We start from the raw sequence: 26942 nt of genomic DNA, 5'->3' as shown, positions 1-26942 counted from the left end.
CTATTAAAGAGTTTGCAAGGTCATTGATCTCACGTTTGTCACATTTGGCCGAAAAGCTAAAACCTGAAATGATAATACTAGGTCTTGAAACCAAACTGCCATGGTATTGGCAAACTAGAATTATATCTGCCCGTAGAGACAATGTGGATCGTTTCATTGAATATTTGGAACATGTAGAGCGTGTTGCTGCCAATGAAGAGCAAGCACGTAATAACAGAAATGGTAATAACACTAGTAGTAATTTTAAGAACGATCAGAATGGCGATGTAAACATCAGAACAGTAGGTGTTCGCCATCCTAAGAGAGGTAGGAATTGGAGAAATAATTATCAGAACAAACCATGGTATCCAAATGATAGTAATTTTGTTCCGAACAAAATTATGAAGGTAAACAACAGTGCAGAAAGCAATGCTGTGCCAGTTAACTATAATGCAAATAAAAGGAAACAGTAGTAGGCCGAGGCAAGAAAACTAGTTACCGTCTATGAGGACACTGGCGCTCACCAGGCGGTTATTTTTCCTAAGGCAGTAATTACAGTAATTGGTAAGACAGATCAGAATACTCAGACTGAACTTGTGGATGAGGGGTCGGTAGCATCTAAGGATACAGCAGAAATATTAGATCACTCACAGTATTTGATGGATACCGTGTTAGAGACGCTTTGTAAGTGGGAAGAGAAAAAGAAGGCGCAGCAGTGTAACGGTAGGGAAGAGCTACAAAATACTGAATAGTCAGGTGAAGAAGCAGAAGAAATTCATGCTTATATTTACGATGAGGATGATGTGCTCTTATCTAAAGTGCCTGTGCAGGATGTTGATACTGTACTAATAGATTTAGCACAGGAGGTAAGTGAGAATGTAGAGGATAGCCTGTTGGGGGTTGATGAACCAGTAGCTGTGACCAGTTGTCACTTGAGAAGGAACCTGACGATAATAGTGAAAGTGGTTAAGCTGTAACTAGTGTTATGCCCAGACTGGAGGCGCAGAATCGCTCAGATAACAGTAATTTGGGTCATGTTCAGCAAACTAAATGTAATGAAGTCGTACGGTGTTTCGATTTGAAATTAATAGACCGACTAGAAAAGGCAGCTGAAAATGTAATTCAGGAAACCCCTACACACTTTGACCTAAATGTAATGAAGACAGATGTCGATCACTTTAGTTGGAGACAAATCCAAAAGGAACTATTGGATGAGTTTGAGGAACCACCTGTACAACCTAGAATAAGCCACCCTATAATAGTAGTGAATATGTTGGGTATCAATTTACGTTGTCTCTTAGACAGTGGAAGTGAGGTGAGTGCGATATCTCAGTCCTTCTTTGATGCATTACCTAGTAAAGACAAGCTTACCGTAATGAGGGTATCAGGACTAAGAATAATTGTTGCTACTGGCAAGGTGTCAAAAACGGTAAAGCAAGAAGTTTTGCTGCCCTTTAACATTAATGGTAATTTAATTGATCATCCATGCTTAATTGAAAACAATCTCAGTATTGAGGTATTAATTGGCATAGATTTCTTGTCGAAATATCAGTGTTGTTGACTTTGAAAGCAGCCAGTTAAAAATGGTCTTCCCGATAACTGGAGTAATTACGGTACCTTTTATTGATAAACATGTAGTAACTAATGATGAAACTTGGGAGCTGCCTATACGAGTTCTGAAAAATAGGAGATATTGGGACGAAGGTGTTAATCTTAGTAAAAGTAAGCTGAACACAGAAGAAGAAGAAGCAATTATTTTGGACAAAATAGAAGCTAAATTGCAGGAAATCGATAAAATATCAGCTAATCAGAAGGAAGAACTGAGACAGGTTTTAAAAAGGCATCATAAGGTATTTTCAAATCGACCTGGTGTGGTCAAAGGTTATTAATGCCAATTAAAGGTGAAACCTGGCCTAGTGTTTTTCAGGAAACCATACCAAATACATGTAGCTAGGAAGGAGGCGGTTCGAAAGGAGATACAGAGAATGCTAGAGTGGGGTGTGATTGAAAAAGCGGTCAATGAGTACAATAATCCTCTTGTTGTTGTACCAAAAAGAGACGGGAGTGTCAGATTGGTCTTGGACGCTCGTTGGCTGAATGAAATAGTGGTTAGGGAAAGTGATAGACCGCAGAACATGGACGAGTTATTGCAAAAGTTCCGGGGAGTCAAATTCTTAACTTCTATGGACTTCATGTGTGGATATTGGAATTTGCCACTAGCGGAAAGTTTAAGGAAGTGCACAGCTTTCTTGTACGAAGGAGTTTGTTACCTATACCGTGTGGTACTTTTCGGACTTAATATCTCTGTTTGTGCCTTCATACGTGTGATGTGCCATGTTTTAGGACCAGCCTTAATTAATAAAATCACAGTCTACGTAGATGATCTGTTAATAGCAACTCCTACCTGGGAAGAACACATAGTTTTATTAGAGGAAGTGTTAAAGGCTATAGAGAGAGGTGGCATGAAACTAAATATTGAAAAGACAGAGTGTGTTAAAGAGGAAATAGGTTTCTTGGGATATATGATGAGTGGAAAAGGTATTCTGCCTGATCCAGGCAAGCTAGCAGTCATTGATAAATTTGAGGCTCCCAGAAACAAGAAGCAGTTGAGAGCAATGTTGGGTCTTTTCGGCTTCTACAGGCGTTTTCTTAGTGATCAGGCTTTTAATGCGCCCTGTCTTCACCTCCTGCTGAAAAAGAATACCCCTTGGGTTTGGACAGCAGAATGTCAACAGGCGTTCGAGGTGCTTAAACAATCTTTAATTAATAGTCCTATTTTACATCATCCTGATTTTGGAAATCCATTCTGTATGTCTGTTAATGCTACTGGCTATTGTATAGCTGTGGAGATATTCCAAGTAGAAATAGAGAACGAACAAGAAGTGCATAAGACTATAGCTTTCGCAAGTCGATCTTTACACGCAGCAGAGAGTAATTATGGCATCTCAGAACTGGAAGCATTGGCAATTGTATTTGGGGTACAGAAATTTGAGCAGTATCTATTCGGTCACAAGATAATTGTTTACAGTGACCATAAGGCGTTGACCTTGTTAAAGACCTGTAAGTAGAGAAATGCTCGTTTGGTAAGATGGTCATTGTATCTCCAGCAGTTTGACCTTGAGGTTAGATATATTCAAGGGAAGGATGATTTGGTATCTGATGGATTATCTAGAAGTGCAGAACTCTGTGACAACGCGGGAATTACAGCAACAGACCTAAGTGAAGTACGAATGTTTGTGTTGCACGAAGTAAAGGAAGAAAGTGCATTGAAGAGGGTGGTTAAGAACTTGAGACGTGAGCAGAATGCAGATGATCAGCTGAAATTAGTAAGGAGCTATTTGGGAGATGCGAACTACCATAAGGTTTCGCAATACTACTATCTGCATAAAGGTATTCTGTTTAGGAGGAAAAAGGTAGGTGTTTCTGAGTGGAAGCTGTGGTTTCCCTCACAACATGTAGACTTACTAATCGACCATGTACACCTCAGGTATGGGCACTATGGTGCAAATAAGTGCATTGCAAAATGAAAAGAGAAAGTTGTGTTTGACAACATGTACCGCCGTGTTGCCAAGCGTCTAGCATCTTGTGTAGTGTGCCAGAAAGTCCGTGCTGCTAACACAAGAATACAATGGGATATGCATTCAGTAGAGCCAACTGAAACCCTAGTATTACTGGCTTGTGATTTGTTTGCGCTCTTCCTGCTTCGAGAGGTGGGCGTACCCATGTTTTTGTTGTTGTGGATGGATTTAGTAAATATGTTAAGCTATACCCAATTAAAAGAGCAAATGCAAAAACGTTGGTAGAAAAGTTGGAAAAAGATTTCTTCGTGAACATTGGCGTTTCGAAGAATTTGCTCTCAGACAATGGGCCTCAATTTACTTCTGATAGATTAAAGAATGTCTGGATAAGGCCGGAGTGAAACATCTGAAAATATCTGCGTATTTCCCCCAAGGAAATATGAGTGAACGTATTATGAGAGAATTGAATAGGCTTTGCAGGACTTATTGTGCTCGGAAACACTCAAGCTGGGCAGAGCACATGCAGTATTTTGAGAATGTAATTAACAACTTAAGGCATGTTGCAGATATGGTAGAATTCCCTATTCTAACGCAAATATCCACAGACGAGAAGAAGTTAAAGCTGTACCCATCAGTTTTGAAATAGATCAGTTAGTCCTTGTCAAAACCAAGGAAAAATCAAAGAAAATAATTGCAGAAACAAAGAAATTCATGTTCGTATACCAAGGACCTTTCAGGATCATAGGAAAACCACATGACAATGCATATAGGCTGGAGTACTCTAAGAGTAAAAAACTATTAGGTCTCAGGAACGTGATCGACCTAAAGAAGTACATAGGTAGTGAATGAATTCTGTAGGAGGAGGTTGTTCTGTAACCTCTACACAGTGTGGCAGCTGTGCAGTCCCAGCTGTGTGAGATCTTCTTTCCCATTTCAGGTCTCACTCCTTTCCTATCCACCAACATGTTGGCTCTTACTCTCAAATACTAAAATCTTCCGGTATGACTATCAAGCCAATAATAAACAAATGAATTCTGTAGGAAGGAGGTTGTTCTGTAACCTCTACACAGTGTGGCAGCTGTACAGTCCCAGCTGTGTGAGGTCTTCTTTCCTTTTCAGGTCTCACTCATTCTTCCTCTTTCCTATCTACAAAAATCTAATTGCTAATGGCTATCAAGCCATGAGTTCTGTAACCATTCTATCCACCGATTAGTGAAGAAAATACACAAAGTGACAAACCCAACTGTGACATAAACATCAGAGAAGTATGATGTAATTAAGATACAAATTTATTTGAGCAACAAGTATGTATAGAACCCTGCTAATATTATAATTACAATTTGTTGTTTTATTGGAAATGGTCCACCAACTATATTTAAATTTAAAAAGATATACAAATTCATGTACAAGCAGGACCTGAAGTAGCAGTGAGGCCTAGTGTATGCATTAGAGCTAACTAATTAATAGTAAGAGAAAGTGCTTAGAGTTATGAAAAATATGCAGATAAGTTGTAAGAATAAACTCACCTTGTGTAGCAAGGAATGGCAGTATAATAGAATTGAACAGTGTTTGTGGTTGAGACGTGAAGGACACGTCCCTGAAGTATTTATAAGGTTGGAGCTGGCTGTTATTTGGTGTAGTGTGTGACAGGAGACATCTACAGGTATTGAGGTTATGAGTTAGAGGCGTGAATGCGACCATAGGTACCCTTATGTTAAATGAGACAGAGCAGCTCATGATGTCCTATAGGTTTAAGGAATTTAGCATTACGCTCTGCCATGATTACTTAATGCACATTAGTGGTAGGTCGAGAGAGACTACCTGTGGTTTCAGGGTCCAATCGAGTGGAAATGGATTGCCACGTGAGCAAATTGAACAGCTGCAATACACTATAGATATAAAATAAATGTGCTATCCTATGCATTAAATGTTAATAGAGTGAGTGTTAAATAAGTACATACACTACCAACATAATTGAGTAACATAATGGCAGATGTGAAACATTATTTATAGCTCAGCATAAATACAATTCGGTGAAGTAAGTACATAATTGCAGATGTGGAACAGACACAGCAGCAGAGGACCAATAAGTGGATTTAGTACTCAACTAAACGTAGTGTGTTTTCAACACTCTGAGCTGTACTATTACCACAAGTTACTCACATGTACAAAGAAGCTGAGAAGACAACTACTAATCAAATATACTCATACTATCTCTAAGAATAAGAAAATCGAAGATGAGTCAGTTAAGTAAATAAAATACAAGTGTATCAAGAATGTACCGAGCATTGGTTCAGTGTTCCGGCCCAGAAATGATAAATTGAGATTAAATAGGATTTATGATTGTATGCCTTGAGCACAAATTTTATCTAGTACGTGACTAACGGCGTTTTGAGCCATTTGTTTACCGATTTTATGACAGTTAAGTAACCGCAAATTGAAAAAGTTCTGTTAACTTTGTTCCAGCAACATATTGAAAGATAAAATGTGTATATCCCCATTTCATTGTGACCCACCCTTAGATATTAAGAGAACAGAGTCTGAGGCACTCTTTTTGTTTGTTCTACAGGACAAACCAGATAATGGCAGCCTGGTAGCTGCATGCAAGCGTGGAGTGACTTGGACACAACTCATAGTGACCCCTCCCCTGTCCCCATGTAATTTAGAGTGAACGTGAAGGACGCACACCATAGCAACTTCCCCTCCTATACCCTTGTGAATGGAAGTGTAGAACGCCAGCCAAAGTGACTACAACCACATGTGTAAAAATGTAATTGGCATGATATGTGAAATTTTCTTTCAGGTTTAGAAAAGACCGCTAAGATATAATTAACTGTTGGTGTATCACGAATAACTGTGTTATTTTCTTTGAATTTGTGTATGTAAAAATGTATTTAATGGATTTAAGATTTTCATAATTTTACATATTTTATGTGTTTGTTTGTCTAAGGCAGTATGTATGCCAAAGTGTTTCATTGGTTTTGCTTAAATTTTGAGTGATAATGTTGCTTAAGGCGCAGTGAACATGCCAGCAATTTAAATAATAGAAGTAGGTAATCAGTTTTCTTTTAATATTTCTATATGTTTAAATTTCAATTTTAATTTTTCTTAGGGAATTAGGCTGTACTCTTGCTTCCCTTTTGTAACAATTTTTTCTTCTTCTTTTCCTTTTCCATTTACAATAAAAAAAATTAAGTAGAGGGTGATGTAGGGAAGCAGCCTACTCACACCATATAAAATTTACATCAGTCTCTCCACTGTGTGCCAGCCTAGTCCACTGTAAGTAGCTCTGACGTCATAAATGTTGTGCAATACTTTAAAAATCAAGTAAATAACCCGAAACGTTTTTAATGTCAGGAGTAATACTAAATCAATATGTGTTGAATGTCAGTTCAATTACTTAAAGAATTTTCGAAATTTGGACATTTTTCTGTAAAAATCATTGGTGCAACAGAAAAGTGCTAGAAATTTAAAAATTTATATTTGGATTCCTTTTTCATAATAAAGTAGTAGGAACAGTATTCTGGATCTCATAAATTAAAATTTTAGTTGAAATTAATGATTTACTGGTTTTTGTCTTAGAAATTAAGGAAGCAAGATAGATTAAGTAGGCGAATAAATAAGGCTAGGATGTTTAAATTTAAATAGAAGGGAGATCCATTACAATCATAAAGATGTGAGAAGTTTCAATTGAATAACTATAAAACTATAGCAATAGCGTATCTCCAAGGGGCAAGTTCAGAGCTCGTCTACTGCGTGTAGTGTAATTAAATTAATTCTCAAAATAGTTGACTTAGCCACGTCAGACATTTTTATGATTACTTACCTGTGTGCTGAATGCACATTTAAATTGAGAGCTTCATCGGCCATCAGCAAAGGAAGCAATGATTGAATCGATAACTTAAAGTGGCGCATTACCAGCCCAGCGGCTAGTCAGGAGAGCAATTTTGATCAGGCGTTCCCTTAGCCGTCCGCACCGTGGCTATATATATAAGAACGCTGCGCGAGAGAAGAAGGCATCAGTTCTTTCCAGACGCTGAATAGCACACCACATGTGCTGCGAGTCGCGTCGCGTTGGTATCATTGCTATAAACAGCCTCGGATGCCGTAATAAGTTACTCGAGATACGCGTAACCATGAAATCATTTTCGAGTGAAGTGTTAATTCTGGGTTGACTTTAATGATCTATCTTCAGTATGCGTATGTCGTATTTTCACGTGCCATCGCGGGACAGCCATTCTACCATTATATAGCGTGGCGTTTGATGAACATTATCATCAAATTATGGCGAGCATTCACTTAAACATTTAATGTGAACAGTTATAGTTGCATTAGCGCATTACACTCTGAACTGCTCTGGTAGTTCGATTGTGTGGATTCTTTTTGGTCTGTGACTTTCAGAATATAATGAACCTTTTATAGCGAATCGTTTTTGATTATGAATCCCAGACAATCTCATAATTCCTCAGAGCTATAACCTGTAGCTATAAGTGTATTTCTCAGATGAAGTGGGCGCTAGCAATTCTAATTACAGGCTTCACGTTTTGCTAATCACTTTCTGGTTGCCAATATCGTAGTTAGAGAGCCAGTGTCGAGAATGGCAAATGACTGTATAAATAATATGAACATTTCTATAACAATTAATTGCACCCGCCGCCCCACATGTGGTTAGTCGGCCAGGAAATGCATCTTTTGTACATAATATTCCACATATATAAACAATTAAATTACACCCGCTGCCCCACATTATCATCAGTTATAGTAATTTCTAAATCTTGAATTCGATCCAAAATTGGAATATTTATGTGATAATGTGGCTCATGAATTATCGATCCAACAAATTCTGCATTAGGCATGAATGAGGCAATAATATTAGTTACTAGATACAATGCTCATACTAATTCAAATTGAATAATTTTAGGAAAATCATTAGCAACAGTCATTTCATTACCCTCAACAATTTGTGCACTAACTTCAAGTACACTTCCAATACTGTGTTTCATTTCCATACACAATTTTACATCATTCTCAAAAGTAACTCTGTTTGGCATTTCATCTCTTTTAATATGAATATTAGGATTTTTGGAATGAAGAAATGTTTTTAAATTTTTTAAGCCACACTGACTAACAGGAACTTTTGTCATTTCTCCATCACAGTAAAGTTTATTATTTCTCAATGTAATAGTTGGAGTTAAAAAAGTTAAAGAAAAACAACCAGTGCAACATTACTAAAGCTGTCTCTTGTAGGTACAGTTAATCATTTTTTGAGAATAGATTACTTACCATTTAATTGAAGTAATCTACTCATTTATTAGAAAAAAATTATTTAATTAAATGAAATGCACATTGGAAACCAAAAATAAGAATTCCAGAAAAGAAATCAAAAAGTAAACATGGTAAAATTTTACAACATACAATCCAGTGTGCAATAATTGGCCCAGGTGGGTGTGGGAAAACTACATTTATGAACGATAGCTACATATTTGGCCCAGGATGGTTAAACTGGAAAAAGAATCACTTCTATGTTTATTCTAAACATTTTGATCAACCAAAATACTCGGAATTTTTAAAAGTATGTGGAAAATAAAAGAGAAGATCGCCACTTTTACTGAAAATAATGAAGAAATCATTCCATTAGATCAATATTAAGATCAATGGCAAGATTAATGACTGGTACATTTAGCCATCAGTAGAGCATTACAAATCTCATAGAAGGTTAGAAGTGGGACACACTTGCAGATACGCAGTGCACTAAGTGGAAGGGGCTGCTCACTAAATTCGGAAATCCGATCTTTGCTGGGGCTGTAGAGCATATATTATTATCATAAACTTCAAATGGAGCAATAAATGCCATTTAAAGATAAGGGAAATTAGAGCTCATACTGAGGCATTCAGACACACGTTTTTCCTTAGCGTGATCTGTGAGTGAAACAGACAGAGAAATATGAGTTTGGCCCAAATTGTGCCCTTTGTGGCTATCCGAGTATATATGTAGTTGTAGATAACTCAGTTGATATTTTTTGATGACTTAATTCTAGAAAATCAAGGTATAGTTAAAGTGTATTTCACTAGAGGGAAAATGACAGTAATATAAATCACATTTACTAAGAGTTTGTTTGAGATGATATGAAGCTTCATGAATTTAAAGAAATATGTAGTAAATGTTGGAATTAACACTTTGGATTTATTAAGATTGATATGACAAGATAACTGAATGAATGCTAAGTTCAGACATAAACTACAGCATACATTAAATTTTAATTCTGTGTAAATGGACAACTTAAAAAGTGATATTGCATATATATTAGATCACGTTGACGGTATTTTAGGAGAACATATAAGTGAATTCAAAGGATCACTTGATTATTTAGAAAAACATGAATAATTAGATAAGGTTGAATCAACATTTGGTAAACTTTATAGCAATTGTGTATAGTCTGATAATTATGGTGCATGTGGTGACGATACATGTGGTTGCTACTATTTCGAAAAGTGTATAATAAGAATGCATTATCATACTAACTTTTACAAAAACTAATGTTTTTTCTTCTGTGTTAAATGTTAGCAAAATACGATCGCCTTGAACAGACGAGTATGTTGAAAGCATATGATCCAGAAGTTGTTAAAAAGCCAGGCGAAATAGTAAAGTAAAGGAACAATTACAAGATGGGTTTAAAATGGGAAAAAACAACGAAAAGGGCACAAAAATTTGAAAAAGAAGATCAACCAGTTATCGATGCTATTGAACAAGTTAAACAAGAAATCGATGGTATAAGTGATCATATTTTGAAAGAGATTGAAGAAAACAGTGAAGTTGAAAAACAAATGGTTCCTTATTCACTTTATCAGTTAGAAGAATTTAATGATACACCACCAATTAAACAATATGAAAGTCCACTGTGTGACTACACTTTATGTGAATCAGAAATAACGAATTGGTTACAAGAATATGATGAAGAAAGAAAAAAACCTCAAGGATAAAAATATAAAAAATAAATGTAAGTGAAAGAATGCTAGAATATATTAATCACAATGAACATAAAGTTTTTGGATTTAAACCTGTCACAACATTTAGGGGTTGGTGAATTTCCTGTAAAATTTGTAGGTGATAAATTATCAGTTGGTGATAGAACATTTGAAGGAACTGATGGATAATGAATCTTTTAACTAAAAGCAAAGAACTCTGAATGATATGAGTACATTTTTCACAAGTTCTGATTTATCGAATTCTGCAGATATATTGATTCAAATAGGAGAATAATATTTTGACAATAATCGAAATATAATAAAGTCAGGTAAAGGTAACAGATATAAATATTTGATCAAAGAAATTGCTGAACTTTATCTTCCCAAAAAATTCTCATCAGATTTAGATTTATGTGTAGATGAAAAAATTGGTGGAGGTTAAGTTAAGAAATTTATGGAAAAATTGGTTACATGTGTTGCAATGAATGATGTATGTCAATTAATTGACAGATTAGCAGTTATTCATGGTGAAGAACTAGCAGGAAATAAAATTATCACAATGAAAAAGTGGGGATAATGCAAATGTTGACAAATAAATTTAGTGATATCGTTGTCAACAACCCAAAAAGGATTCCATATTGATTAGAATTTTGAATAATTTAACAGCTCGTTAACTACTTGTATTAGCGGAAAAATGATGTGTACTACAATAGCAAGAGAATATAAAACTTTGATAAAAAATTTGAGGTCATTTGTGTTTGTTTGTTTCGGAATTGTTATGCAAAAATTATTTTTTGCAACCAGATTCATCAGGGATTATCAGTCATCAGAACCAAACATAGATAGTTCAATCAAATAGTTTTATATAGATCTAGTGTCAGCTTGAGTCTTTATTGTGCACCATTTTAAAGTAGCTAAAGAATATACTGATTTTAAAGGTAGACGAATTGTAGATATAAAAGATCTGGTAAATGGTTATGATTCAGTTACCAATCAATACATAGAAGAAGAATATGTTACCAAACCTGAATACATAAGCATTCCAATCCAATTCAATAATTGTATCACAAAAATTGATCTATCAAATTACTTTTCCAAAAAAGAAGTAGAAAAAGGTTTTTCGGATTATTTATCAAAAAGAGATTTAGCCCCATAAATGAATGATTTAAGTAATCTTCAAGATAAAGTATATTATATACAGATCATTGATTTTACTTTTATGACTGGAGGTCAAGAACAAATTCATAATTAGGAGCACCTGTTTATTTTTGAATATGTTATGATTTATGTAAACAATATATACAAAGAATTACCATCAATGATTTCCATATTTTGGTGTTTATGATAATATTTATCAAATGTCTTCTTCAATCAGTCAATAATAGTAAATAAATCGTTTTCCAACGATAAGACTAAAAGATTCCGTTAAAACAGTTCCAGCTGATATAAAGTTAATTATATTTCTGAAATAATTTAAATCTTATTACAGTTTTATTCTATATAAAAAGGAAGATACAACTACTGTGTGAAGTCTAATTTGTCTAATTTGTAAAAAGAATAAAATAAATTCGTTAAAAAAAATTGTAGATGAAAATATTGGTAAATCTTTACCTACTTCTATTCGTGAACAAATTATAAATCAATTAAATAAACCAAAAAGAAAGAATTTTAAATGAAGAAACACCATTTCTATCAGTATTGATGATTTATGGTAAGCCAATCTACTCGAAATGGACTCCAGAAAGATGAAAGGAATTTCGAAGATAGAGGATATAAATATTTATTAACTGTTACTGATTTCTTTTCAAAATTTGTGTGGGCTATTCCTGTTAAAGGTAAAATAGGTAAGAATGTAGTTGAAATTCTTTTATAAAATATTTAGATAGACATAAGCCAAAAAAATTGCAAAGAGATTATGGAAAGAAATTATATAATAAACACGTTAAATAATTGATGAAAAGTACAACATAAATCACTATTTAACTTTTACAGATATGAAAGTATCTGTTGTGCAAAGATTTAACAGAACATTGAAAAAAAATATGGAAGAAATTTGCTCTTCACAGAAATTACGAATGGGTTGACTTAGTCTCGAAATTAGTTGATGTATACAATATGACAAAACATTCATCTATAAAAATGAAGCCAACAGAAGTTAATGAGAAAAATTATAAACTGACTAGTATTGAAGCTAGTGATATATCCAAATATAAAATTGGTAATAAGTGGGAATTAGTAAACTTAAAGGCCTTTTTGAAAACAGGTATATGTCCAACTGTTCAACAGAAATTTTTGAAATCCAAGATGTTATTCATTCTGATCCAGTCATATACAAACTGAAAGATATCGAAGTTAATTTTATGGAGCAAGAGCTACAGAAAACAAAATATTCAGATGTATACATAGTCGAGAAAGCTTTGAGAAAGAAAGGAGATAAAGTTTATGTTAAATGGTTGGGTTTGAGAATTCACACAACAGTTGAGTAAATAAAGAAAAAATAATTTTATGAAAATCTCCACAAGAATAATTATATTCTTCTGGGAGAAGCAGATTTTTTGTGAGGGTTACTGCTAATCCCTCCATGTACATTTTCATAATTATTAAATAAGATTTATCATTATAAATGTACCAAACAGTATGAATGAGGAAACTGACACTTTCATTCTTTCTGTCTGTATGTTATCCTGATGATGAAGATATGATCAGAGATATCGCCTATCATAAAAGTTTAATTATTGTGATGTCTGTGAATGACCAATAATCTACCTATTGTTCAATTTTTCAGTTCTTTTCCTAATTCACTTTGATGAGCGACAGCTAAAGGAGTCTTAGGCTGCACCAAGAAACATTATATGATTCATCAGTGGTTCTTGTCTGTAGTTACCCAGAGTAGTGAAGTAATTTCGATACAAACAATTGTTAAAGTTTCTTTCATTTGTTGATATAAATCTACTGAGCTAGGGCTATAATTCAGTTTTAACACTTCTTCACAATTAAGATGTCGATCTTCAGTTCTATACACCTGTTTTTGTAAAGTTTTCCCGTGTGTTAAGATCACATAATTATCATATTCATATTGATTTTCAAATAACATCAAAAGAATAAAAGTTGATCTAAACTTTTTAATAACTGTTTGAGGAACAATATTTCTCAAAAGTTCATCTATTTCTCTGTTTCTCCTCTTTATTACCCATATCAACTGTTTCTCTCAACATCTACACCTGTTTTTATCCTATTCGTGTATTTCTCATGAAGATTTTATAAACATCTATCATCTCTTCTCTAATCTTATATTTTCTATATCTTTGAATTGCTGGTAAAACCTCATGAGTAACCCATTTTTAAAATTCTTTTGCAACTTGAAGCTTTGACCACAAAATCATAAACACCATAATCTCTCATAAACATAATATTTTTTTTCATTAAACTTCAGAGGCGCTAACATAGCATCTTGATTTATCTCTTTCATTTTTTGTTTATCTGCATTATCAACATGTTGTTTTTTAGCATTTACGGTTTCTTTGTATCCCTATACATCGCAAATATGTTTTGCTTTAAACCATGATTTGTTATTTTCATCAGTAATTATTAAAATATTTTTCTTGTTATAAGTGAGCATATTTTTCTTTAAATCAACAAGTGATTATATTTATACAGAGTGAAAATCATTAGTAAATTAAAATTCTACTCCAGGAACAGTCAAAATTTCATCATAATTTTTTTATCTCCTCAATAATTTCATCCACAATATCAATGGATTGGTCACATAATTTCTCAACAAAGTACGATAAACTAAAAGTACATATTCTTTTCTTTTGTCTATTCTGTGTACACCAACATAACTGTTAAGAATTTGCTCCATGAATTTATAATCTCCACATTTATATTTTCTGGCAAAATATTTTGTCATCTTCAGTACTCCCACTATTATAACTGGATTTCTTGAAATATGATTTTCAGCCAATACGCCACCAATATTAAAATAAGTTTTGTTGAAATACTGCTTTGATGCAGCAATGTATATAATTTGTTCTTTCTTCATCTCTACTACATCGGATATTACATCTTTTAATTGTAAATATTCTTTTTCTTTTTCTTACAATTGTATCTGTTCTTGTTGGTTTTGTTGTTTTAATTCTATAGCTTTGTATTCTTTTACATAGCATAATATTTCTTGAAGAGCAATATAGTAATCTTTAATTTCATTAGCCACTTTAGTTCTCAAACTCATTACAAGTTTCTTGAAATTTCTTACAGATAATAATATCAAAGTTCTTTTAACTAAATTATTAGGTGTTAATTACTTGATTTCATTTTGAATCTATTGATATTCTAAAGCAATAGGATTTGATTTCTTAGTATTCAAGATTGTAATTATTGACAGACTTCATGAAATCTCCTTTTATTTGATTAATGTTTTCAGGGTTGACATTCATCAACTCTGCAAAGGCATAATGAACAAATAATAAAAAGTTTCTCATAATCAAAACATCTTTTTTATTGAACTATGGAACCCAAATGTCTCGAAACCAAGATTTATTTCACAATTATTCTCTTGAATAAATTCAAAAATATTCATTATACTAGTGACAACTGAATTAGATGCCTCCATGTATATAGAATGAAACTACATTATTAAATGAAAACTCTATAACACTCTGAGTTGCTGTGACACCAGCCATTAAAATCCTGTAGCATCTGGATTTCCATCTGTAAATTCCATAATAGTGTGTTATTATGGATCACAATATCCTTTTCATGAAATGTGTATGTGACATAAAAAATACATAGTAGGAATGCTAGGGACAATGAAAATCTTAAGAGTGTAAATATTTTATTTACTCAACTATCTAGTGCACAGCAACTGAAAGTGGATTCATTTATTGATAAAATTTTTAATAATCTATTGAAACATTGTGTTAATACATTGAGGGGTACAAGAAGTGTAAGAAATGTGAAGTGGGGAAGTCGATTAATAATTGTTATTCACACAAATTGTCAAAGGATAAGCCTTCATACATTTGTAAAGAATGTACTAGAAACTATGATAAGAAATATATATAATATTAAAAAAGGACCTCTTAAACAATTTATATCAAATCACAACAATCCCTTAGAAAAATTTAAAGACATGATACCTTTTCTTTGTTTTAACAAGAATTATTATGAACAAACGGAGTTCAACAGAGATCAACAGATTGAAGCACACTGTAAAAATGTATTGGTTGTCAATAAATTAAAAATTTTGGTTGTTTTTACTCGAATCGTATATCTAAAAGCAGACTATGCTGTAGACATACCATTTGTATTCTGGACTAAATAAATGACGAAATAAAATTAATAGAACTTCCAATGATGATGTGCCAGGAAGAGCAGGAGGCAATCCTGAGACTGCTTCAGTAGTTGCTTCCTTAAGCCACAGTTTGATGAACAATATACTGCAAAAACATGTATTGGTTGACAAAAAACTTAAAATTTTGATTGATTTTACTTTAACCATTCAACTAGGGAGGAGCTGCCAAGTAAATGTAAGATTGGTCAACTTGAAGATACACAAAAAAATAGTGTGTTGTGGAAAATAAATGGTTAAAAGTAGTCCCAAAAAACATTTATGGTCTAACAAGCACAAGAAATAAACAGAAGACGCAAGTTTTTGTTATTTATTTTTGAAATGATTGTTGTTTCTTTATCACAATGAAATAAGGACCAAAAATGGACGTTCTGCTGACAAAGTTTACAGCCGCCCAACTTTGTGATTATTGCACAATGAATAATTTATCAGTGTACATCAGATTTAGAAAAGCTGATTTAATTAATTTTATTGTTTTGAATAATCTGCCGCCTCTTGTAAGAACTATTGGTAATTTTAATACACATGAACTCAAATCTCTAGCTAAAAATCTTGGTATTAGAGGACAGAGTACATTGAGGAAATCAGAGACAAGTAATGCTGTTGTATAACAAGAGTTGACATTTCATCCAGAAGTAATCTGCGAAACAAGATCAAGACCACAATGTGTACCTAACATAAATTATTTCTACAGATTTGATGATGACATTATTGACAAATCTCAACCACTGGGAGAGGGAAAATATAGTGAGGCTCTGATGAAATTTACCCTTTCAGTAGCAAACTAATTGAGCAAAAAAAGGAGGATAAACCTTTTAAGAAGGAATTAATCGTATTAAAGAAATTAGTCAGAGATTTAATGAAAAATTCAAAGCATGTTCTGTTGACAACAAAATTATCGTTAAAGATACTAATATTACCGACCTCAATACCATTCGTGATACAACAGATTATATAACAATGACACTAAATTCAATTGTACAAGTTGTTAAAAACAATACCAATTTTAGAAAAGGGAATAAGTTCAGTTTAACAATCAAAAATAAAATGAGAGAAATCTTAACATCTAATCAGACCATTGATATAGCAGATACCTCATTTAATATTCAGATGATACCAATTCCTAGAATTGTCCCAGGTAAAAAAAAAAAGTCTAGCTGAAGACGAAAAACTAAAATATATGTCAGAAGAATTAGTAATAATGAAAAGTTTTGTTATCCTGGAGCAGTAATTGTGGCATTAACATGCCATACAAATAACATTTTGGGCAGAGAAATACCTGCAAATGAGATTAAGAAAATCAGAGTAGGAGCTAAATACAAATTACAGAAAGAGCTAATTGACATACTATGTAATCAGATGGGTGAATACAGTGAAAATGGGTTTATTCTAGATGACATTCAAACTGTTGAAGAATTGTTGGATATTCAAATAAATGTTGTATGTGCAGAGAATTTCAATTCAGTTATGTATAGTGGTCCTGAGAAAGAAATGAAGGTTTACCTATGGAACGATCACAACCATTTTAATATAATTAACAGTATGACAGCTTTCCTATGATCAGTGTATTTCTGCAATAAATCTAATAAACCATATAACCACAAGGACCAACACGCATGCAAAATACACAGCAAAGTGTGTATATAATGCAAAAGTCCAGAACATGAAACTGAATAAAGTAAGATTTATTGTGAAATCAGCAATAGGTACAGTTATAATGAAGAATGTTTCAATAACAATCAACAAGTTTGTGCTATAGTTTATAAATGTAAAGAATGCCATAGGATTTGTTTGAGATATGGAAATCATAAATGCAATAAAATAGTTGCTGGTAAACAGTTTAAATGCTGTGAAGATAGATTCCCTAACAGAGTGAATATTACATATAATGAGTGATACATGTGGTTTGACTACAAAGTAACAAAAGGAACCAGAACATATATTCAAAATCTCATAATTGTTCACAATTTTAATGAAGATACGGTTTATAAATGTAAGACAAATGATGAATTATGTAGGTTTCTGAAATCTGAAAAAAAAATTATCACACATTCATAGCTCACTATGCAAAAGGTTACGATTCCCAGTTCATTTTGAAGTACTGTGTTGAAAATACAATAAAACCATAACTAAACTGATGTTGTTAAAGATAAAACAGATAGGTTTACAAATTGTCATTCATACTAACTTTATCCAAGGACCACTTGGTAGCTTTCAAAAACTTTAGATATGAATGAAATGAACAAAGGTTAATTCCCAGATTTGTTCAATGCATCAGAAAATGAAAACTATATTGAACCAATTCCTGATGAAACATTTCTGAAATGGCACAGCTCCAGACATAATGAAAATTATGTGTTCAGTTGTTGTGTTGTTGTGGTCTTCAGTCCTGAGACTGGTTTGATGCAGCTCTCCATGCTACTCTATCCTGTGCAAGCTTCTTCATCCCCCAGTACCTACTGCAACCTACATCCTTCTGAATCTGCTTAGTGTATTGATCTCTTGGTCTCCCTCTACGATTTTTACCGTCCACGCTGCCCTCCAATGCTAAATTTGTGATCCCTCGATGCCTCAGAACATGTCCTACCAACCGATCCCTTCTTCTAGTCAAGTTGTGCCACAAACTTCTCTTCTCCCCAATCCTATTCAATACCTCCTCATTAGTTACGTGACCTACCCACCTAATCTTCAGCATTCTTCTGTAGCACCACATTTCGAAAGCTTCTATTCTCTTCTTGTCCAAACTAGTTATCGTCCATGGCTCACTTCCATACATGGCTACACTCCATACAAATACTTTCAGAAAAGACTTCCTGCCACCTAAATCTATATTCGATGTTAACAAATTTCTCTTCTTGAGAAACGCTTTCCTTGCCATTGCCAGTCTACATTTTATATCCTCTCTACTTCGACCATCATCGGTTATTTTACTCCCTAAATAGCAAAACTCCTTTACTACTTTAAGTGTCTCATTTCCTAATCTAATTCCCTCAGCATCACCCGACTTAATTTGACTACATTCCATTATCCTCTTTGTGCTTTTGTTGATGTTCATCTTATATCCTCCATTCAACACACTGTCCATTCCGTTCAACTGCTCTTCCAAGTCCTTTGTTGTCTCTGACAGAATTACAATGTCATCGGCGAACCTCAAAGTTTTTACTTCTTCTCCATGAATTTTAATACCTACTCCGAATTTTTCTTTTGTTTCCTTTACTGCTTGCTCAATATACAGATTGAATAACATCGGGGAGAGACTACAACCCTGTCTCACTGCTTTCCCAACCACTGCTTCCCTTTCATGCCCCTCGACTCTTATAACTGCCATCTGGTTTCTGTACAAATTGTAAATAGCCTTTCGCTCCCTGTATTTTACCCCTGCCACCTTCAGAATTTGAAAGAGAGTATTCCATTCAACATTGTCAAAAGCTTTCTCTAAGTCTACAAATGCTAGAAACGTAGGTTTGCCTTTTCTTAATCTTTCTTCCAAGATAAGTCGTAAGGTCAGTATTGCCTCACGTGTTCCAGTATTTCTACGGAATCCAAACTGATCTTCCCCGAGGTCGGCTTCTACCAGTTTTTCCATTCGTCTGTAAAGAATTCGCGTTAGTATTTTGCAGCTGTGACTTATTAAACTGATAGTTCGGTAACTTTCACATCTGTCAACACCTGCTTTCTTTGGGATTGGAATTATAATATTCTTTTTAAAGTCTGAGGGTATTTCGCCTGTCTCATACATCGTGCTTACCAGATGGTAGAGTTTTGTCATGACTGGCTCTCCTGAGGCCATCAGTAGTTCTAATGGAATGTTGTCTACTCCCGGGGCCTTGTTTGACTCAGGTCTTACAGTGCTCTGTCAAACTCTTCACGCAGTATCTTATCTCCCATTTCATCTTCATCTACATCCTCTTCCATTTCCATAATATTGTCCTCAAGTACATCGCCCTTGTATAAACCCTCTATATACTCCTTCCACCTTTCTGCTTTCCCTTCTTTGCTTAGAACTGGGTTGCCATCTGAGCTCTTGATATTCATACAAGTGGTTCTCTTCTCTCCAAAGGTCTCTTTAATTTTCCTGTAGGCAGTATCTATCTTACCTGTAGTGAGACAAGCCTCTACATCCTTACGTTTGTCCTCTAGCCATCCCTGCTTAGCCATCTTGTACTTCCTGTCGATTTCATTTTTGAGACGTTTGTATTCCTTTTTGCCTGCTTCATTTACTGCATTTTTATATTTTCTCCTTTCATCAATTAAATTCAATATTTCTTCTGTTACCCAAGGATTTCTATTAGCCCGTGTCTTTTTACCTACTTGATCGTCTGCCGCCTTCACCACTTCATCTCTCAGAGCTACCCATTCTTCTTCTACTGTATTTCTTTCCCCCATTCCTGTCAATTGTTCCCTAATGCTCTCCCTGAAACTCTCTACAACCTCTGGTTCTTTCAGTTTATCCAGGTCCCATCTCCTTAAATTTCCACCTTTTTGCAGTTTCTTCAGTTTCAATCTGCAGTTCATAACCAATAGATTGTGGTCAGAATCTACATCTGCCCCAGGATGTGTTCAGTATGAAGAAAGAAATTAACAAGTACAGTTATTCTGATGTAGATATATTGAGAAGAGGCTGTTTGGAACTACTGATGTATTGGATAAAGAACAGAAATTACCATAAAGAATCCATGGCTTGGTTACACAGTTTAAACAATAACAATATCTCACATGCTCATAATGGTGGCGAAGTAAGGATGGCTGGTGGAAAAGTAGATGGATTTGATAAAAACAAACTATTACTGTTTAGCAATATCATGTTTGATTTTGGCACAGATGTAAAAAATGTTTCGAACTTGAGACGATTAACAATAAAATAAAGAAACAATGGATGACATTTATCAAAAGTTTAAAAAGAAGTGCAGAAAAACAAAATGCTGGATATAATTTGGTAGAGATGTGGGAATGTGTTTGGCTTAAGTGTAAAACACTTCAGAAATTAAAACAGTTACCAGAAGTAGTTGAACCATTAAATCCAAGAAATGCCTTTTTTTGTGACACTAGAAAGGTGATAAAATTAAGAGCTGAAGCAGATGGTATCAAAACAAAAATAAAATATATTGACGTATGTAGTCTTTATCCTATGTGCAATTTTATAACTTTTATCCTGAACAACATCCAAGAAAAATATAAAGACCAAGGTATTATTCTAAACATTTGTATGGTTTAATATGTTAAGTATTAGCACCCTAAGGATTCTATCACCGTTTGTCTGTATGTATAAAAATGAAAAGTTGTTGTTTACTCTGTGTGTCAAATGTGCTCAAGAAAAAAATAGATAAATGCAATCACAATGATGACGAAAGAAGTTTTATTGGACAACTGATGAAATGAAGAAAGCTGTAGAGAAAGTATATGAAATTTTAAATGTGTATGAAGTTTAAGATTTTAAAAATAAAAGCAATATGCTGTTTAAAAATTTTGTGAAAGATTTTCTAAAATTAAAATTAGAGACTAGTCCACATGCTTTTGAAACTGATGAAGAGTATGCCAAAACAGTTAAAAAGAAATTAGATATTTACTTTTATTCTGACTGAATAAAGGAAAAAGCAGGAAAACGAACTCTTGCAAAGATATGTCTTACTTCATTATAGGAAAAATTTTGGCAAAGGCAAAATATGAGTCACACAGAATATGTAACAAATTTACAGCATTTTTACGAGATACTGCTGGATGACAGATTAGATAATTCAGACATCAATTTTATTACAGAGGATATGGTTCAGATGAGATATAATTTCAAGGATTATTATGTGGAAAATAATACAGCTACAAATATATTTATAGCTCCATTTACTACGTCAAATTCAAGACTCAGATTGTATGATATGTTAGATAAACTAGACGAATATTATATATTTTGATACCAATTCTGGGATATATATTGTTGACGGTGAAAATACTGTGCAAACAGTTTATATGTAAATGGACTGATAAATTGGGAAATAACTGGATTATAGACTGGGCTTCGACAGGCCCTAAAAGTTATTGTCATGAGAAAAAATAGAGATGAAGGTAAAGGGCTTCACTTTATATTACAAGAATATTCAAAAACTGAATGGTGAATGTATGATAAGAGTACAATCATATCACTTGAGATGTTGATAATAAAAAGCTAGTTAATAAATATGTTAAGAAAGAATTCTCATTTCAGTATGATAAGTGAACTGTTCTAGAAAATTTTGATATGGTGCATTATGGATTTTGAAACTCTATGGAAAAATTCATGCCATTATCCTTATATGAATAGAATAAATTAGTTATTTGTTTTTTATTCTATTCTACAATATGTTATCTAACTTTTTGTTTATTAAGTGAGAAACTTTTAAAAATAATAAATAGGCTTTAATGTAATTTTGTAATTCTTTTGGAAAATTATTTATAGGTAAATTATGCTTTGCTATTAGTTTTACTGTCATAAACAAGAGAGAATCTGAGTTTTCCCTCTCACATATCTATATCACATTCATCATACTCTTCTACGTTATGATTAAAACTTCTCGAATGTTCTATAGTTAAAGATGGTTTAAAATATTCATTGCAAATATTACTTTCAACTTGTCTCTCTCGTGGTTTATTATTTCTATTGACAAAAATGCCAAATTTGAATTCCTCATACACATTAATCATATTTACAAGATTAAAAATTTCGGAGGTTATTAAAATTTTATTCTATATAAATGGAGGCTCTACTGAAGAAGCTATTTGATGCATGCAATTCTAATTTGTTTTAAAAGATTAGTGAGCTAGAGGTAAAGGAATTGTCTTACATTACTGATCGTGTATGTTTAAAAAGTAAATGTGGGGAGAAAATTAGTTTTGAGGTTGATAATAAATTTAAAGTTATTTCGCCTGAAGATTTAATAAAATACTAACTAATGGGGACTTTCAGCTTTTTAAAGATGCTGGTATTAAATATAAAGGAATGAAAAGAACTGAAAATAATGATAACGAATTTCAAGATCTGGAGTTCATTGCTTGAATAAATTTTTATTGATTTAATTTTTTATATGCTATTTTTGTGGGTGGTTTGGGTCTGCTTGGTAAATTATACAAAAGTGCACCCGACGTACCCACTTACTACTGGCAGCAATGCAGGCCCTGATAGTGGTATCCAGTCCACTGTACAGATGTCGAATATTATCATAGGATATGTTACGTCATGCCTGCTTGCCCTTTTCACGTAATTCTGTATGAGTTGTTGGTTAGTGAGTTGCACGAGTCACATCTCCTCCCATCACGTGCCCGATTTGAGACAAGTCTGGAGATCGTGCTCGCCAGGAAAGTTACTGAAGGTCTTGCAGAGCATGTTGAGTTTCATGGGCACTGTGTGGGCGAGGGTTATCGTGTTACAACAAAACATCACCTTTCTTTTGCAAGAACGGCAAAAGAATGGATCTAACTACATTCTGCAAGTCCCCTCCAGAAACACCAAAGGTCAATGAATGATATAGCTTATTGCACCCTAGACTATAGAGCCTGTATTGAGGCCAGTCTCTCTTGGACCAGTGCACTCTACGAGACAGCACTCATCAGGTCCACATCGTAAACGCAAACGACCATTACTTGCATGCAGACAGAATCTGCTTTATTTGCTCAAGACTGTGGCCCGCCGTGCCATCTCTCACGTGCACCTCTGATGGAACCTTTCGAGCCAACCGTGTCGGTGCTGTGACGTGAGTGGAGGACGGCCGGTAGCTATATGATCTGCCACTGCTGCCCTTACAGGACGACGATCCTGATGGGCGTCTGTGCTGTGTGGGCATCCTGAACCTCGTCTACGGGAGTGAGAATGTTCATGTGACCACTGATACCAGCACTGTTGCACAAATGACGAAGCAAGTCCAACTTGTGTGGCAATTTTTCGAAAGGACCATCCTGCCAGTCGGCAGGCCACAGTTTCACCATTTTCAAACTCTCTCAGTTGGGTGCAGGAAGCATGAGAGCGCCTCATTGGCATGGTTGCCTGCTTGCTCCACCCTTTTGCACCACACTGAGCCTTCCGGGTGTGAGCATTCCCCACAAAGTGTACTCACAGATGACGCTGTGGCAGCTCTCCCACTACGCTATCTGTTGGCGCACGATGTTGAAATCTTTATCATTATATCTACTATCGCCCAGGTAGAATATGCAATCATCGGATCAAAATCGACGTCGTATTTCGAGTGTACTTTTTTTTCGAGAGGTGTAGAAATAATTGGAGCCAGTGAAGTGAACTGGAAAGGAGGTGACGATTCCTGGCGTGACGAACATAGGGCAGCGGAAGATGGAATGCCGGAAGTACTTATTGCGAACCGTTTAATGATTTATTGCGAATAATTTAATGAGTGGGTTGTTCTTATCACAATCCAAAGCAAAGAAACGCAAATGTCAACAGCTAAGGATGCACGCTGACGTTATATGCAGAGTATCAGAGGGACTTAGCATGTATATAAGAATACTGAACGAATAACTCAGAATTTGGAAGGAAATGATCAGAAGAAATCTGACAAGCAAGTGATGATCCTACAGAAAGATTAAATATTATCTTATTTTCCGTTTTTTGTTTCATTTAAGTTCAGTGCCATGTTCAAACATGTTGAATTTAGACTTACTTCCAAGTTCGCTAACACGCTTACTTTTAAATAATATTAAAACTATCGGTAACGAGTTTACAACAGCAGCTATAAGCGTTGTATATCTGCCAAACTGGAAGAATCTTTAATACCAGATACAAAGCACATACAGAAATAGGAAGAATAACAACAGGAGATAAATCCGTATTCGATTTCCGCCCAGTCACAGAACACATTGTTACTAATATTAGGAATAATTTCAATAATTTTCACAAAATGCATGAAGTCTGTTTTTATGGATATCCTGGAAATGGCATCACAGTAAGAACGAAATACTTACCGAGAAAATTTTTAAAGAACACGGTTTTCTCGATGGATTTCAGAATACTTTAAATGTGTTGCAATGTAAATGATTCCAGCGCCATTATGTATTGTTACGCAGAATGTGTGGCTCACCTATTGTCCTATTATGGACAACAGACCACGCTATTTACTTCAAGCTACGTGTCGTGTAAGCATCTTGTTTGCGTTGAGGAGTTTCCTTATTAATCCCACTTGTTCGTTATCACTGGTTTTCGAAGCTCCACACTTATTTTGCCTTAGGTCCTTTAAACGTCATCTGTTGTCTTCACTTTTCTCGTATTTCTCCTGTTATCGTTCTATGTAAATCTTTTAAATGTCATATATATACTTACATTGTTTTAATTTTGAAACCTTTGACTTACGTCCATCCTACTGTTTGCTTCCCCTGCTCATCTAAAGTTTCTTTCCCCCATCTCTTGCCGCCTTCTGCATTAGTGACTGGCCGAAATCGCTACACAATCAGTCTCAAGCTCATACTCTTCCTTATTAACGTCTGACATATTTGAGCACTCTTCATTGTGTAAGCATTATAGGCCCAATATAGCACCTCTGCGACAATAGGCTATATTAACGAAAACATTAGAATTGCCTGCACTTTCCCATTGCCGAACTTTGCTCCACGGTCCTTCCCTGTACAATTTAGCCCCTACTTGGAACACACCCATTTAAACCCCGCCCCTCTCCCCCCCCCCCCCCCCCCGTCCACCGTAAACATTTAAGCACTGGCTCTTCGCGTGCCTCGCCATTAGAATCTGTATACTTCCACGACGGTAGGCACGTATGTACATGTTACGAAAGTTATTTTCTTAAATTGCAGACGAGTTGGAATATAGTGATTTTCACACCGAAGCGCCAAGGGAACTGGTATGGGGATTCAAATAAAGATATGTAAACAGCCAGAATACGGCGCTGTGGTCGGCAACGCCTATATAAGACAACAAATGTCTGAGGCAGTTGTCAGATCTGTTACTGCTGCTACAACGGCATGTTATAAAGATTGAAATGACTTTGAACGTGGTATTACAGTCGGCGCACGAGTGATGGGACACAGCATCTCCAAGGTAGCAATGAAGTGGGGCTTTTCCCATACGACTATTTCACGAGTGTACCGTGAATATCAGAAATCCCGTAAAACATTATATCTCCGACATCGCTGCGGCCGGTAGAAGATCCTGCAAGAACGGGGCCAATGGCGATTGAATAGAATCGTTCAACGTGGCAGAAGTACAATGATTCTTCAAACTCCTGTAGATTTCAATGCTGGGCCATCAACAAGTGTCAGCGTGAGAACCATTCAACGAAGCATCATCGATACGGGCTTTCGGAGCCGAAGGTCAATTCGTGTACACTTGATGACTGCACGACACAAAGCCTCACGCCTCGTCTGGACCCATCGACCCCGACGTTGGACTGTTGATGACTGGAAACATGTTGCCTGGTAGTAACGAGTCTCGTTTCAAATTATATCGAGTGAATGGACGTGTACGGCTATGGAGAGAATCTCATGAATCAATGGACCCTGGATGTGGGCAGGGGACTGTTCAAGCTGGTGGAGGCTCTGTAATAGTGTGGGGCGTGTGCAGTTGGACTGATATGGGAATCCCGATGCGTCTAGATACGAATCTGGTAGGTGACACGCAAGTAAGCATCCTGTCTGGTACCCTGCATCAATTCATGACCACTGTGCATCCTGACGGACTTGGGAATTGCAGCAGGACAATGCAAAAACCCCATACGTCCATATTTTTAACAGAGTGGCTCCAGGAACACTCTTCTGAGCTTAAACTCTTCCGCTGGCCATCGGACTCCCCAGACATGAACGTTATTGAGGATATCTGACATACCTTGCAACGTGCTGTTCAAAGCAGATCTCCACCCCTCGTACTTTCACGGATTTATGGACTGCGTGCAGGATTCAAAGTGTCAATTCTTTCCAGCATTACTTCGGACATTATTCGAGCCCATGCTACGTCGTGTTGCGGCACTTCTGCGTGCTCGCGAGGGCTCTGCACGATATCAGACAGGTGTACCAGTTTCTTTGGCTCTTTAGTGGATATGCCACTATGTTGTTTTGTTGCTGTTTGAAGACTATTTGTTGTACAACATTTTTTAATTTTCATTCCTTGTACTGGCAATGTTTGGTGTTACTTTGTTTTTGTTATAACG

Source organism: Schistocerca cancellata, chromosome 7 (genome assembly GCF_023864275.1).
Source record: "Schistocerca cancellata isolate TAMUIC-IGC-003103 chromosome 7, iqSchCanc2.1, whole genome shotgun sequence".
Classification (NCBI taxonomy): Eukaryota; Metazoa; Arthropoda; class Insecta; order Orthoptera; family Acrididae; genus Schistocerca; species Schistocerca cancellata.
Note: the sequence above shows the minus strand (reverse complement) of the source record.